General features: G+C 35.4%; 1 protein-coding gene across 4 annotated transcripts in view; it reads right to left on the bottom strand.

Annotated features, from left to right (window-relative positions):
- Window positions 1–14,674, bottom strand: part of PELI1 (pellino E3 ubiquitin protein ligase 1) — a 137,995-nt gene that overhangs the window by 15,712 nt on the left and 107,609 nt on the right. The window contains exon 2 of one of the 4 annotated variants that reach the window (XM_019943129.3): window positions 12,666–12,761. The exons of 2 other annotated variants lie outside the window; for them this stretch is intronic. The gene's annotated coding sequence lies outside the window, so the exon portion shown is untranslated. Of the gene's footprint in view, window positions 1–3,020; window positions 3,076–12,665; window positions 12,762–14,674 lie in introns of all 4 variants that reach the window. One more of the 4 variants, XM_019943128.3, reaches the window with a different exon arrangement.

Raw genomic sequence — 14,674 nt, 5'->3', positions numbered from 1 at the left:
TGTAACCGACATACACATTTAGACCAGCAATCCAGGCAAACACACTAACTTTTTTGTTGGTAAATTTTGAAATTGCTTACTAAATTAAAGAAATGACACATTTGTAAAGAATTACTTTAAGAAAAACATTTCCTTCAAATATGCTATAAAATCTTCTCATCTCCCCAGATGAATTTGCTTTTGATGACCAGATTTTAATATATTAAATTGTTCGAAGTTTACAGAAATCAATATATAGGTATAGCACCATAATTATGAGACATTAGGTTTGTGCAGAAATGTTCACTTATGTAAAATAAACTATACTGATCAAATACCCCATTTAGAAAAAGAAACTGATGTGAAGCTAACTAAATCCTTCAATGTAAAAATGTAAAAGTTTTAAGAAAAATTAACTAAAGAACAATTTAGTTCCATATAACAAGACCATCTAATCTACACTGCATCATATTTTAATATATGAACATGTATCCATATCTTTTCTCCCCTAAAGAAGGATTCCATTTTAAAAAGCTAAGCAGAAGCTTAACTAGAGGTTTTAAATGTGGTCTTCTTAGACAATTAAGGTACTGCTGTCAAACATGAAAACATTGCTTTGACACACTTCTGACCAAGAACAGCAAGAATTAAAATTTTAATAACAAGAATTAATTAAATTGAAAATTTAAATTAAGTTTTAATAACACTGCTTTGTCTTGATTCAGATTCTTTTTTAGAGTTACTTTCTATTTTTAGGAAGTGGGGGGTTTTCATTTATAGTAGCAAAACATTTCCTTAAAAAGAACTTATTTAAAGAAGTCAATTTCAATAGTATTAATAGGATTAGTAAGTACACATATATGGCAAAAATCTGAAAATGATACATGAATGTCCATATTTGGCTGATATTAGTTTAAAGCATGGCTAGCAAGTATTAGCCTATGTTCCAGTTCTAGCTCTCTCTTTGAACAAAGTAATCTGTTTCCTCAACTCTAAAGATGAAGGGACTAAAGTATAATGAAGATAATTTTGGAGGTGGAAATATATAAGAGACCATCTGGTCCTAACATAAGAATTTACAAGTAATGTGCACATGGCACTATAGATTTAGTCCTATTGCCTCTATAGAAAAAGGAACAAATTTTAGCTTTGACAAGGAATTAGTAGAGTAGGGCTGGCGTATACTCACCATTCTATACTTTCTAGAACTGCTGGCCAAATGAGCCAAGAAAAATAACATATTCCCAATTATTCTTACTCTGGTTAGGTCCCTTAGAAGGTCTGATTTGGTATATTTTATCAGTGATATCAAAATTTCTATCACAGGAACACAAACTTGGCTTCTATTTCTGTATCTAATAATCTAAAATCTGTAATAAAATACTTTAGTAGTACTGGTTATGTATAATCCTAAAGCCCAGCAGCTAGATAGTGCTCTTGCATCACTCTTTATATAATCTCTGTGTTTTGAAATCTGAATAATATACAGAATTCTTCAAAATCAATTCCTTAAGTCATGCTCCTGAGAACATGAAATGGGTATGCACATAAAGTATTTATATTCTAATGCCTCAATCACAGGCCCCACCTGTTGGTATTAAGTTAGTTGGTCTGACCCCATATATTCAGTCCTACCCCAAGGTGATCTAGCCAAAAGAATATGAAATAGCACCATTAATTCTACATGAGACTTGAAAAAAATGATAAAGAAAACCTTGCTAAGATATTAATAAGGCTGTTTTCTATAATATCTATTACTTTGAAGCTCTGCTTGATGCTTGAAAACTAAGCATGCTGTTCTCATCAGCAGGGACCTTCCCAAGTTAAACAAATTTTTTAAAGAAATATATTCTGGAATAGTGTTGTTTTTTGTGTGGGCAAGGAAAATACGAATAATTAGCCATAAAAAATATATTTCTTAGAAATAGTCTCATTAATTTGACTGATACAACATTCTAATCATTTGTTCTTTAAAGGCCAGTGAAATACAATTGTTTTCTTATCAAGTCTTTGCAAAGGAAAGACTCTCCATAATACATAATCGTCAGTTTTACCTTAAGAAGGAAATCTGGGAAACCAATCTTTGTCCAAATTGCTCCCTCAACATAACACTTTTCTTTTTTTTTTTTTTACATTGCACACAGCCTTTTTGCTTGCTTACTAAATACTAAACACAAGTACAAGATTCCTGTCCTGAAAAATAAAAAGAAGCAAAACAAACACTAAGCAAGGGACAAAACAGATCTTAGGAAGATGTTTACATAATTTTTTGAACACTCCTATTTTGGCGGGCAAGTGAGTAGGCATAAGGGGTGCTGGGGAAAAAAAGAAAATGTTTTAAAACATGAAAATGTTATAAAGCTTCTTTATGGTGAAAAATACAACGTGGATTGCATATATTATCTCTGATGAAACAGATTTCCATCTACACTAGAGTTCTCCTGTGGTTGATTTCAAAAGGATGACTCAAACAGAAGAAACTGTTTTCTTATATTTGTGGTAGAGCCGTTTTATGAAACCAATTTAGCTGATGATTGGAGGGAGGTAAACTTATAGCAGCTGCTTGATAAGAGTGAAAAATTAATCACCTTCTTCCTTCTTTCACAACCAGCAGGATTAATAAGCAGCATTTTTCCATAAAAGGAGAGGAGGGATAGGAGAAATAATGGTGTCAGCTGTAGGAGTATGAGGTTACTACTTTACTTTCTGTCGGTGTCTTCTGGCTTCTGAGTATAGCACTGAAGGAAGTGAAGGCCATGTTCCCCTTCTCAGGATACAGGGCATCCCCTGGACAAACTCCCAGCCTCCCCTTTTAAGGTGGCCAAATGACATGCTGATATTCTATCAGCTACAGGGATAACGTATTTTCATCCTGATGGGAAAGCAATGAACATCTTTCCCACAGATAGTATTTGTTCCTCTAAGCTAGGGTTTCTCAGCCTTGGCACTACTGACATTTTGACATGGGGGCAGGGGGCCGGCCTGTGCATTTTAAGAAGTTCAGCAGCACCCCTAAGTTGTAATGATCAAAAATGTCTCACCTTCCCACACTCCATCCTCTAACTTCCTCTCCATTCTTCTTCACCCTCAGAGCCACTGAGAACAAACAGGATAACAATTTTTTTTTCAGAGGGGAATTTCCCATACTTTTGGTATAATGCTTGGTACATATCAAGGTATTTAATAAACATTTGCTTACTACCAAAATCATACTGATGTCTTAAAAGGTTATTACTAAGCCTTGTGATAGTGAAGGCAATGGCTGTGAAGCTGCAGTTTCAGTATTTTATTAGACTTGAAAAGAGTGGCTGGGAGTGAGAATGGGAGAACTATCATCTTACCTTGATGGTGATTAATTATTAATATTTCTGTGCATTTAAAATATTTTAGTATTGTAGCAACCTCTCTCAAGTGGTTGAAGGGACTGGAGTTGGGGTGGCCAAAGAAGTAGCTATAATGCCAGTGCTGGGTAGCCTGACATTTAGAGAAAGGCTAATCTGTGGAGGCCAGATAAGGAAATATCTTCTTGACCTAGGAGACCCATACCTAGAGAAACTAGAAGTAGGCTTTGGAAAGCACAGGGGAATGCTTTTAAATCAAAAGGCGTATCAATTTGAATCAAACTTAGATTAAGGTCTATTTTGTACTTGCACAGAATGTTAATTAGCAAAGTGCTTTCTCATAAGATTATTTTATCTGACCTTCACAATAGCCATGTGAATTAGGTAGGAAAGTCTTACTAACTCCATTTTCCAGACAGGGAACAGAAGTTGTCAGTCAGAAGGGCCAATGACTGGTTCAAGGCCACACAGGTAATATTTGGCAGAGCTAGCTGAAACCCATATATTAATTAAACATACATTATTTAACTCATTTAATTTCTATCACAACTATATCAAGTATAATCATTTATCCCCATTTGATAAATGGGAAGACTGACACTCCTAGAAGTTAAGTAGTCCAGGTTTTTTGATACCACTAATCACACCCCAAACAAGGTTGGGTGGGGCTGACTCCTAAATAAGAGCAAGAGACCCTATTATGGGGCCATTTAGGAGAGAGACTAAAAAGTATAATAAACTCTAGACAAGCTGCACTCCAGCATACACTAGTCACAACTATGCAATTATGACTAGGGCTTTTTGAGATTTGAAACTTTGTCACTTCCTCAATGCTCATTGTATTTGTCAACCCTGTTTCCTGGTAGTGACCAACAATAAAAACATCAGTAAATAGTGGACTTTGCACGCTTATTTTATAAATGAGGAGGGGAGAAAGGAACCCAAGGGGAAAAGCAGGGTATTACACTAAGACAAATTCCTGGCACCACCAGGAAGAAAAAAACATGTATTAGAAGAGAGTCCAGATAGCCTATGGACAGAAGCCTTCATGCACTCCCAGAAAAGTGACAGCCAAGAGAAAACCGCAGGGCAGTATTCCTGACTGGGGAAGGGGGTTTAAATACAACCTTGCCACCCCACTCCAAAATGATCACTTAATTCCCCACGTCTAGAAAATGTGTTTTAAAAGACACAACTAAGGACTCAAACATTTTTACTGTCTCTGCCCATGCTTGGCCTGTATTTAACTCTTTTAGACTACCGAAGTTCCTAAAATGATAATATACTTCTCAGAAAGCAAGACTAAAAATTCCCCTAGATTTAACCACTAAAGTCTCAAAGAAAATTCTGCAGAATGCAGCCAATTCAGTGGGATTAGATAGCTACTTGGAACATAAAACATCTGATAAAATATACTCATTGGAAATTCTATAGTTTTCTAAAGTCAGCATCCAACACTGGCAGGCAACTCATGCTTGTGCTACCCTTTTCTCATAGTGTCCAACACTTCCTGGGTTTTGTCTCTGTGCGAAGCACTGTTCTAAATACTTTACATGTATCAACTGATTTAATCCCAGAACAACCTTATGAGGTAGGAACTATTATATTCCTTGTTTAATAGATAAGAAAACCAAGGTTACAACTCAAACTCTAGCTAGTACTCTGGAACTGCTGAAACAACTGAGTTTCAAATGAAAAGTTAAAAAAAAAAAAAAAAAGGGCAGTGGTTAAGACTCCACGCTCCAAATGCAGGGGGCCTGGGTTCGATCCCTGGTCAGGGAACTAGACCCTACAGGCATGCCACAACTAAGAGTTCGCATGCCACAACTAAGGAGCCCGCTTGTTGCAGCTAAGACCCAGTGCAACCAAATAAATAAAATTAAATAAAATTAAATGAAAACTTCATGGGGGGTGGGGAGGAAAGAACTACATTGGGAAACTAAACAACAAACAGGAAAATCCCCCAACTCTTTTCCTACTATAATGTATTAAAGAGTGAGAGTTTACATAAATACTACAGTCCTAATATGGGATAAACTTCTATAATATTGACTATTTAAATTTTCTTAGTAATTCAATTTTAAAGCTGAGTTTAAAAGTCCCTTGGATAAAATTTAAATTTGAAAAAAATGAATAAAATGGATTTTTCTCAACCACTTTAAATCTATACCAACCTATGAAATTAAAAATGGAATATGGAGTCCATGTTCCACAAAAAGTACTGTGCAATGATTATTTTTGGACAGTTAGGTTACTCTAGAATAATCTGGGTTTTCTCTAGTCCTTATTTTTATTAAAACACTGACCAAATTACACGCATTTTAAAAAGGCAACAACAATAGCCTCAAAGTACCTACCCCAAGGTACTTATTAATTATAAAGGAGAAAATAGTAACTTCACAGTGGGAGCAACCTGGGAGACACCATCTTAACTAACTGATCAAGGTTAACATTATCTGTAATAAAACATTTTGATAGCATGTATTCCCCGATTATGATGCACTAAAGCCACATCACTTCGGTGGTTATGCTGCCAAAAATTGTATAACCTGGATCTAATCAGGAGAACACATGAGACGAATCCAAATTAACAGACATTCTACAAAATAACTATCAGTACTCAAAGTGCCAAGGTCATGAAAAACAAGGGAAGACTAAGAAAGTCCCAGACTGGAGATTAAGGAGATGCAACAACATGGGATATGGAATCAGGAATTGGATCCTGGAACAGAAAAAGGACATTAGTGGAAAACTGGCATTTGAATATGTCCTATCGTTTAGTGAACAATATTGTACCAATATTAATTTCCTGGTTTTGATAAATATACTCTGGTTATATAGATTGTCAACATTAGAGGAAGCTGAGTAAAGGGTATATGTAAACTCACTGCATTATTTTTCCAATTTTTCTGTAAGGCTAAAATTATTTCAAAATAAAAATTAAAAACAAAAAGATAATAAAAATAGAAAACAAAATAGCCCTCCAAATTTAATAAAAATTTAAAAACAAAAAATTTAATTAAAAAAATGCATTCATGATTCAAAGTTTGCTTCCTTTCAGCCCTCTCACAACCTAAAGGTTCAAGATTTCCATTTATGCTGTCCCTGTCAAGTCAGTGTCTGGTCTCATGTTCTTTCTCTGAAATGAAACTGCCCCATCCACAGCCTCTTTGGTGAAGAAAGTTGTTACTACACAAGTGTGGCCACTCATTGGACTGAGTGATACCTGAACAAAAGTGATGCATACTGATTTGAATTTGGCAGAATCATGCTTCACAGGTTTTTCTTTTCTAAAAAGGTAAGATATAAGGGCAATTTACTATTGAATGCTCTAGGTGGCATCATTAGAAAACACTTTGTATATGGAATTATATCATAGCTTCTGAATTAATGCTCTACACTGAAACCTCTAACAGTATTTGAATTTGAGTTCTAGCCACCTACACACATTAATCCTGGTCTTAAAGAGTATATAAAAGGGAACAGAAGGGGGAGCTGGAAGAAAGAAGAGTTGGGAAGCATCAGCCCTGGGTAATTTTGACAGATTTCATTTAAAATAAAATTTTGAAAATTTTATTTTCAAGAAATAAAAAGTCAAATACTTTCCTGAATTATTCACTAATTATTTCATTATGATACTGCGTTCTTCAAACTAAAGAGAGACTTGTGAAGGACTAAGCTATGATTGCCTAGGGCCAACCCTGAGAACTCTGGCCCTTGACAGTCATAAGGGCTCTATCAATGGTCCTTCACGAATTCTCAAACCTACAAACCAGTCCTGTAACACATAATCTTCCATCTAAAAACTGGGGGCAATATTTTCCACACCTCATATGATTTGTCACTAGAACTGAATGCGAACAACAAAGCTGCACGGAGATTTGTATGTTGGGTCATCTGCTTGATTCACTCACAAAATATCCAAGTCACAGAATTTTGAGTCTCTTAAAATTATTAAAACTGTGAGAGTTGAACCAGTGATTTTCAAGGTTCTAATGCCATGTTAAAATAAAAAAAATCAGGGGCTTCCCTGGTGGCGCAGTGGTTGAGAGTCCGCTTGCCGATGCAGGGGACACGGGTTCGTGCCCCGGTCTGGGAGGATCCCGCATGCTGCGGAGCGGCTAGGCCCGTGAGCCATGGCCGCTGGGCCTGCGTGTCCAGAGCCTGTGCTCCGCAGAGGGAGGGGCCACAACAGTGAGAGGCCCGTGTATCGCAAAAAAAAAAAAAAAAAAAAAAAAATAAAGTATTTGTTAAATGTATTTAAGTTAGGCATACAAAGTTGGTCTTGATAATAACTGTTAACTTATGGTGATGCTGCCTCATCACTTAATATTTAACTATCTCCTCAGAGATGCACCTTCATTTCTGAATATCTAAACAAATGTTTATAATCTGTTCTTTGTAGGTAACTTTGATACCATGTAGAAAGTTCTAATTTTCTACTGCTCATAATATATAACAGACCTTGAAATATAATCAAAAGCCTCAAAGATCATTGCAATTACTTTCAAGGTTGAATGCTATACAAGTGACTGATTCTCAATAGTGGAAAAAACTACATCTAAATCAAATAAGATTTAGTATATGTATTTCTTGCTCTTACAGGGAAGTTAACTTCAACTCTTTTATAGCTTCACAATTCCATTATAAGCTCTATTAAAAAGGAGTAGGAAAAGAAAAATGTAGTTGAAAATTCAAATTACAAATGAATCTCCAGTATTTTTTCTAACAGTAAAATCAGCCACCCATAGAGAGAAGTCATTGTTAAAAGATGACAACTATTATAATCTCACTAATGAACAAAAGTTTCATGTTATGAGTTTTAATTTTTCTTTGATTCATGAAAAGTTCTCAAAAGTAACAGCAGCTGATCTTTCTTTGACCAAATCATAATGTTTTCCCCATAAATTTTTATAGCAGTAATTTAGAGACATTGTGTGTGGGAGGCTAAGAACATCTATTTTTTAGCGGAGTGAATATTTTAAATCACTCAGTATGGTATTCCTATTTAACTCTTTATCAGGAAAATAATACATACCTATAGCTTGGATATTTCTATAAATTTCCTCTTTCCACTCTGATTATTGTTACAGTATCACATTACAAATACCCGGATTAGGTAACTTACGATCAAATTTTCCTCCTAATTTGCAACTTTTCTATTGTTGCTGACTTGTATACATACACAAAAGAATGAATACTTCCCCCTCACGAACAGATTAGAATATTTGATAAAAAAAAAATGAACACATATTACTGGGCAGCATGTCAGTATTCTAGCAAACGTTCAGTTTTTTCATGAATTTTCGATTTTAAAAATCTTAGTTATACCTTTTCTTTTAATGAAAATAAAATGCTTCAGAAAAGAACACTGCTGGGAACTTATAACTGTTCATCTTCTAGCAGAAAGAGCCTTACTCGCCGCGCCCCCCCCAATCAATCATCAGATCTAAAATTATTAAATCTCTTCCTACCACATCAGAGAAGAACAACAAAACATTCAGGTAGAGACATTACCTAAAATTCTTATAAAGCAAGACTCCCAATATTTCCATAAATTCTTTATAAATTTTCCCTACCTTATAAAAATGTTTAAATAGTAAACTGTAGTTATCTCAAAGGCCTAGATCTCTTTGAGAGGACCTCAGGAGATTCATGGTCAAAAAACTAGATTCTGAATAAACTGTCAACAGCTAACCAAAGTACAATGACAGCACCATCATTCTGGCTACCAAACGATTTCCTTCAGAGGGCGACGTAATTCTCAAATGTAATAATTCAAAAGAAAACAATGGACAACACTGAGTTCCAAAGCATGTTAAAAACTAAATACTGTAGCTTGGATTGGAAAAATACTGCCAATGAAGAGTTTTCAGTTTTCTGCTGACCAACAGTCAAAAGGCAATAAACCCCTGTAGTTATTTGCCTTACGCTTTCTTAAAGACTAATAAGAGGTTAAGATTAATAGTCTAAACCTCCCTAAAAACACAAAACCCTTGGAGCCTGAGATTTATTCAACCCTTTTGCTAAGAGGGAAGGAAATATAATTTATACATAACATACTTCTAAAACTGAATGTGAAAAAAATGTGAAAAAATTAAATATAAACCATCTGATAATTCAAATCATTCCTTTTACAACCCTACCTCTAACCCAAGCACTGACAATGTGACACTTAAAATTAAGCCACAGAACACCTACCTCTTTATTCCATTGCTATTATCACAAGTTAGATAAACAACCTTCTCACCAGAGGATAAAATCCAGATAGTACTAAAGCACCTTCCAATTACACTTGGAATCACACACAGAATAGCAGTCTGCTCAGTGTTTTCACTTAAGCACCTTCATAATATATGTGGGTGGGCCTGTGTTATGCAAAATAGGTAAACACTATATAATTTTAGATTCTATTGGCTGAATTGAGAATTCACTTCTCCTCCCTCCTCCCTAAGGAAGTCTGCGTCCCAAAAGGGAAGAAACGGAAGTAAGAGGAAAGCAGGGAACAATTTTTAACACTGGCTGAATTTCAAGTTATGGAATAAGGTACCTCAAAAGGGAGTATTCTATTTCTTAAAAGGCTGACTGAATTAACTACATAAATGCTCTCTAAAAATGTCGGAAATATAACTAAGATACTGAACTATGTTTTCATGATAAGAGTAATAGTCTACTTTAACAGATTTAGTATAATACTCCATCTGTTAAGAAAGAAACACTCCATTTAAAAAAAACTGAAGAATCAATACCTCTCATATGTAAAGAAAGAGTACCCTTTTAGAACTATCAAATGAAGCAGATTTTTTTGGTCTTGTTATAAAAAACTACATTATCCCAGGCATAAGAACAGGTGAACATTCAATTATATTTTTAATTGATCATGCTTGTCTATTTCCAGCTTTATACTTTAAAATAGATTCACTGGGTGTTCATAAACATGGAGAAATGATAGCAGTATCCAGAGGGAGTTGGGATAGTACAAGTTTCACCAAATAGCTACTGAAGGCACCTGACTTACTGACTTAAGCTGCTTTTAGATCATCCTACTCATAAGCTTCATTTGAGGAGTTACTGCCTGCTTCTCCTAATTCCCCTGTACCTTTTCTTAAGAAATGTGTTTCCTTATGGTGAAGGGTTCTACACAAAGATGAACCTGTTTTGTGCTTAATTACATTTAAGTTTTTTTAAGCATGCTAAATTAAGTCACAAGAGCAAATTCTGCTCCATACCTGTTCAATAAGCTGCATATGCAAACCATCTATACTCCTCACCCACTAAACTGTTGTTCAGCTTGAGTCTAGGGGGCGTATGCTCTTACACAAAAATACTTTTGGTAGCCCTAGGTCTAATAATATCTTGTCACAAAATGAACCCTCTTCTAGCTTATAGCTACAAGTCTACTTCTGTTGCTACCCAGCATTCCATAACTGTGTCACATCCCCTGAAGCTATTCTTGTGTAAATCTGCATACTGTTTCTTTTGCTCATTCTGCTGGCAGCAGGCCCACTTAGGTTACTGTAAAGTAAATCTGCTCAGGTAGTCTGCTTTTGTCCAATGTAGATACATGTTCAGTTCAGGAAACCTATTTGTAAAAATGATCTGGGCATATTCTAACATTTTGCTATTTGATGATCCTGCCATGTCATGTGCTTCTAGGCTGATGAAACTGCTCAAGTAGCCGGACATGACAGGTCCAATACTTACACTAAACAGAATGTAGTTGTTATTGACTATGCCTTAAACTTGATTCCACAACAAAACCTGAGGACCTGCCATTCTTTAGACCAATATATTGACCTCAATTTTGGGACTGTATTTCTTGCTCAACTCCTAAGGCAGTCAATATATCAATAGCTCATATACTGTCATAATGACTTACCTTAATGATTAAAAGTAGAGCATTAAGAGTATAAAAATTCCTTACATATTTCAAGCTCTGTGTTTATACCAAATAATCTCCTGAAGGAATATATTTTTCTTAAAGCGCTCTAAGAAGACATTAAGGACAAAACCTCCCTATTTACTAAGTGAGTATGATGAGCAATTTTTAAATGGGACAAAGACCCATATTCATAAGGGAAAAGGGCTAGAATTAAATTTTTAAGTTTTTCTTTCCCAATTTGAATTGACTAGTTACCTGTTTTTTTTTCTTTTCACATGCGATTTATTTACAATGATGTCTGATTAAATAACATCATGGAAGCCAGTCAAATACAAAAATAAAACATTAAGTAGCTTTGTTGGCTGGTAGGAATCAAAGTTACCAAACTCTGGCAGATGGACCTTAATCTCAATGACCTTTCCCCCACTCTTCTTCCATATCTGCCTTGGCTTACAGGTGTCAAACTTCCTTGTCCTCACCTACAATATCTGAACTTCTGGCACTTATCTCAGTTGGGCTCAGAGACCAACAAAGAACTTTCACTACCCTGAAAACTTTAAAAAATCAATCCAGAAGAAAACTAAACAAAACAAAGTATACTTACCTCACAATTTCTATGCCTTTTTCAGATGTTTCTTTTCTCATGTCCTATTTTTCTTATGTGTTGTAGTTTAGGTTTTGATTTTACCTTTGGACACAACTGACCTCTGAGAGCTTGCTTCTCCCCTAATGATCTCTGAATACTTCTGAGGATGCAATCAAGGACTCATTCCTCCTATAGTCCCTTTACCTCTAGCCACACCCACAGCAGGCTTATAAATTATTTCATCCTTTAGTTCCACCTCACCGGTGACAGCTATGTCATGTTCCTCTAACCCATAAGGCAAATTCACATAGATGGCCTTGGCTATTCCCCAATAAGCGTTTACTGAATATCTACAGTTTTTTACTTGCCAAATGCATCTAACTCTCATCGTTTTGAGGAAAAGGTATTTGGGGCCTAAGATTTTTCAACAAGGCATGTCTTCCTTGTTTAGGGGAAGGAAGAAGAAGAAAAACGTCACTGGTATTACTGTATCATATAACCACTTATTAAAGCTGGAAAGAACCCTAACGAATATCCTCTCAGCTTACTCAATTTTCAATTCCCTCATTTTATAGATGAGGAAAATCTACAGCCAGAGAGGGTAAGGTATTTGATTAAGTCATAGGACTAAGTAGTGGGACCAGCTAATAGATCTTTTGACTTCTGTTAGGTTGTTTCATTAGTTTTGGAGGCAATACTACAAACACTAAAGAACAGAGCAGGCAGCTAACAAGTAACTCACACCTTGTACCATAGTATTATCACATGAGATGGCCAAGTATTTACCTTTAGCTCTATTCTTTGCTGTGTGTTGTTACTTTATACCATAAAGAAAAAGCTGAAAATTAGACAAATAAAAGTTTGATGATGTGCATACCATGGAGATTTCTTTCTTTTTGCTCACCAGATGGGTCATGCCTCCCCGAACTGGTCACACTCCCGCTTTGTCGGCTTTGCTAACCTGGAAGTCTCCCTAAACAAACCAAAGAAATCTAGATATCAAAAGCACTGCATTAGATAACCCACAGAATGGTATATATCTATATCCAGGTACAGATATATAAAGAACTCTCGTAATTAAATAATAAAAATATAAATAATCTAACTAAAATTCGGTAAGGGAATCTGAAAAAAGACTTCTCCAAAGACATACAAATGACCAATAACTACAGGAAAAAAAAAATGCTCAACATCAATAGCCATTAGGGAAAGGTAAATCAAAACCATAATGAGGTACCATTTCACACCCACTAGGATGGCTATCATCCATAAAAGAAATATTGTCAAGGATGTGGAAAATTCAAAATCAAAATCACTGCTGGTAGGAAAGTAAAAAGTGCAGTCACTTTGGAAAACAGTCTGGCAATTCCTCAAGAGATTAAACACAAGGTTATCATATGACCCAGGAATTCCATTCCTAGGTATATATTCAAGAGAAATGAAAACATATGTCCAAAGACTTCTGCATGAATGTTCACAGTAGGATTATTCTTAATAGCCAAGAAATAGAAACAACCCAAATGTCCAACAACTGATGAATGGATAAATAAAACGTGGTACATCCATACAACTGAATGTTATTTGGCAATAAAAAGGAATAATATACTAATACATGCTACAACATGGATGAACTTTTAAAACATTATGCTAAGAGAAAGAAGGCAACCACAAAGGATTACATATTACAATTTCATTTATTTGAAATGTCCAGAGTAGTCAAATCCAGAGACAAAAAGTATGATTAGTGGTTGCCTAGGGCTGGGATGGGGGTGTGGCTGGGAAGGGGTGATGGCTAAATGCTATGGGGTTTCTTTTTCAGGTGATGAAAATGTTCCAAAATTGACTGTGATGATGGTTGCACAACTCCATGACTATACTAAAAACCACTGAAGTATATATTTTACGTTGGTTAAACCATATGGTATATAAATTACATCTTAATGAAGCTATTATAATGACAAAGAGAGAAAGAAAGCATTACCACATTAAAAAAAACAAAAAAACCTGCCATAAACTCAAGATCACTGGAAGCTGGCATGCACCTGGAATTCAAATACTGCTCTTGAACTTGCTATTTCCTGAACCACAGAAACTGAGGGAAACAATCATTTGAACGTTCTACAAGATATACAAGTTTTCACAAACAGAGCTGAAGACTTTCCCAAACCACCTGCTTTTTGTACCAGAAATCTCAAAATTCACAATTAGGCTTGGAATTTCTAATTTCACATTCTGTTTCAATCTACCTTTAATTGTAGACACAGGTTTTTTGGCTTTTTTTTTTTTTGGTTTGGTTTTGCTGACATCTTACATCACCTTCAGCGAGTTCGAGTGACGGGTGTTTCCTCTAACACCAACCAACTCATCAATTCTCTGACACCAACTGGGTGTCCAAGAATTCAATTTAATTCTGACACTACCTGGAATAAGCTCAGATCCCACAAGTTAAAGGACTCAGTCCTACAGAAGGGCCCCATTTCAGACGCCAGCTGCAAATCCCAGGCAACCCTTAATTCTGCTATAAATTGTGAGTTCCCATGACTACCTCTTCATGCTCCATAATTTACTAGAATGGCTCACACAACTCAGGAAAACACTTAACGTTTACCAATTTACTATACAGGGAAGTATTATTTAAATATTTAAAGTATTAAACAGCTTATAGTCTTATTTGGCTAAATAGCTGAAAACAGTTAGAAAATTAATATCTAGGTTACCAGATGATGGTATCTCTCTACAACAGGATTATGAAGAGTCACCCTTCTCTCAATATTCTAGATTCCATTAAATGCTTATTGATGATTTCTTCTACTAACAACAGCAATTATGGGCTTCCTTGCACTTTAATCAACTTAGATGTTTGAGTAATTTTCAAACTGAGGCCTG

Source organism: Tursiops truncatus, chromosome 14 (genome assembly GCF_011762595.2).
Source record: "Tursiops truncatus isolate mTurTru1 chromosome 14, mTurTru1.mat.Y, whole genome shotgun sequence".
Classification (NCBI taxonomy): domain Eukaryota; kingdom Metazoa; phylum Chordata; class Mammalia; order Artiodactyla; family Delphinidae; genus Tursiops; species Tursiops truncatus.
This window is presented reverse-complemented; position numbering and strand designations above follow the sequence as displayed.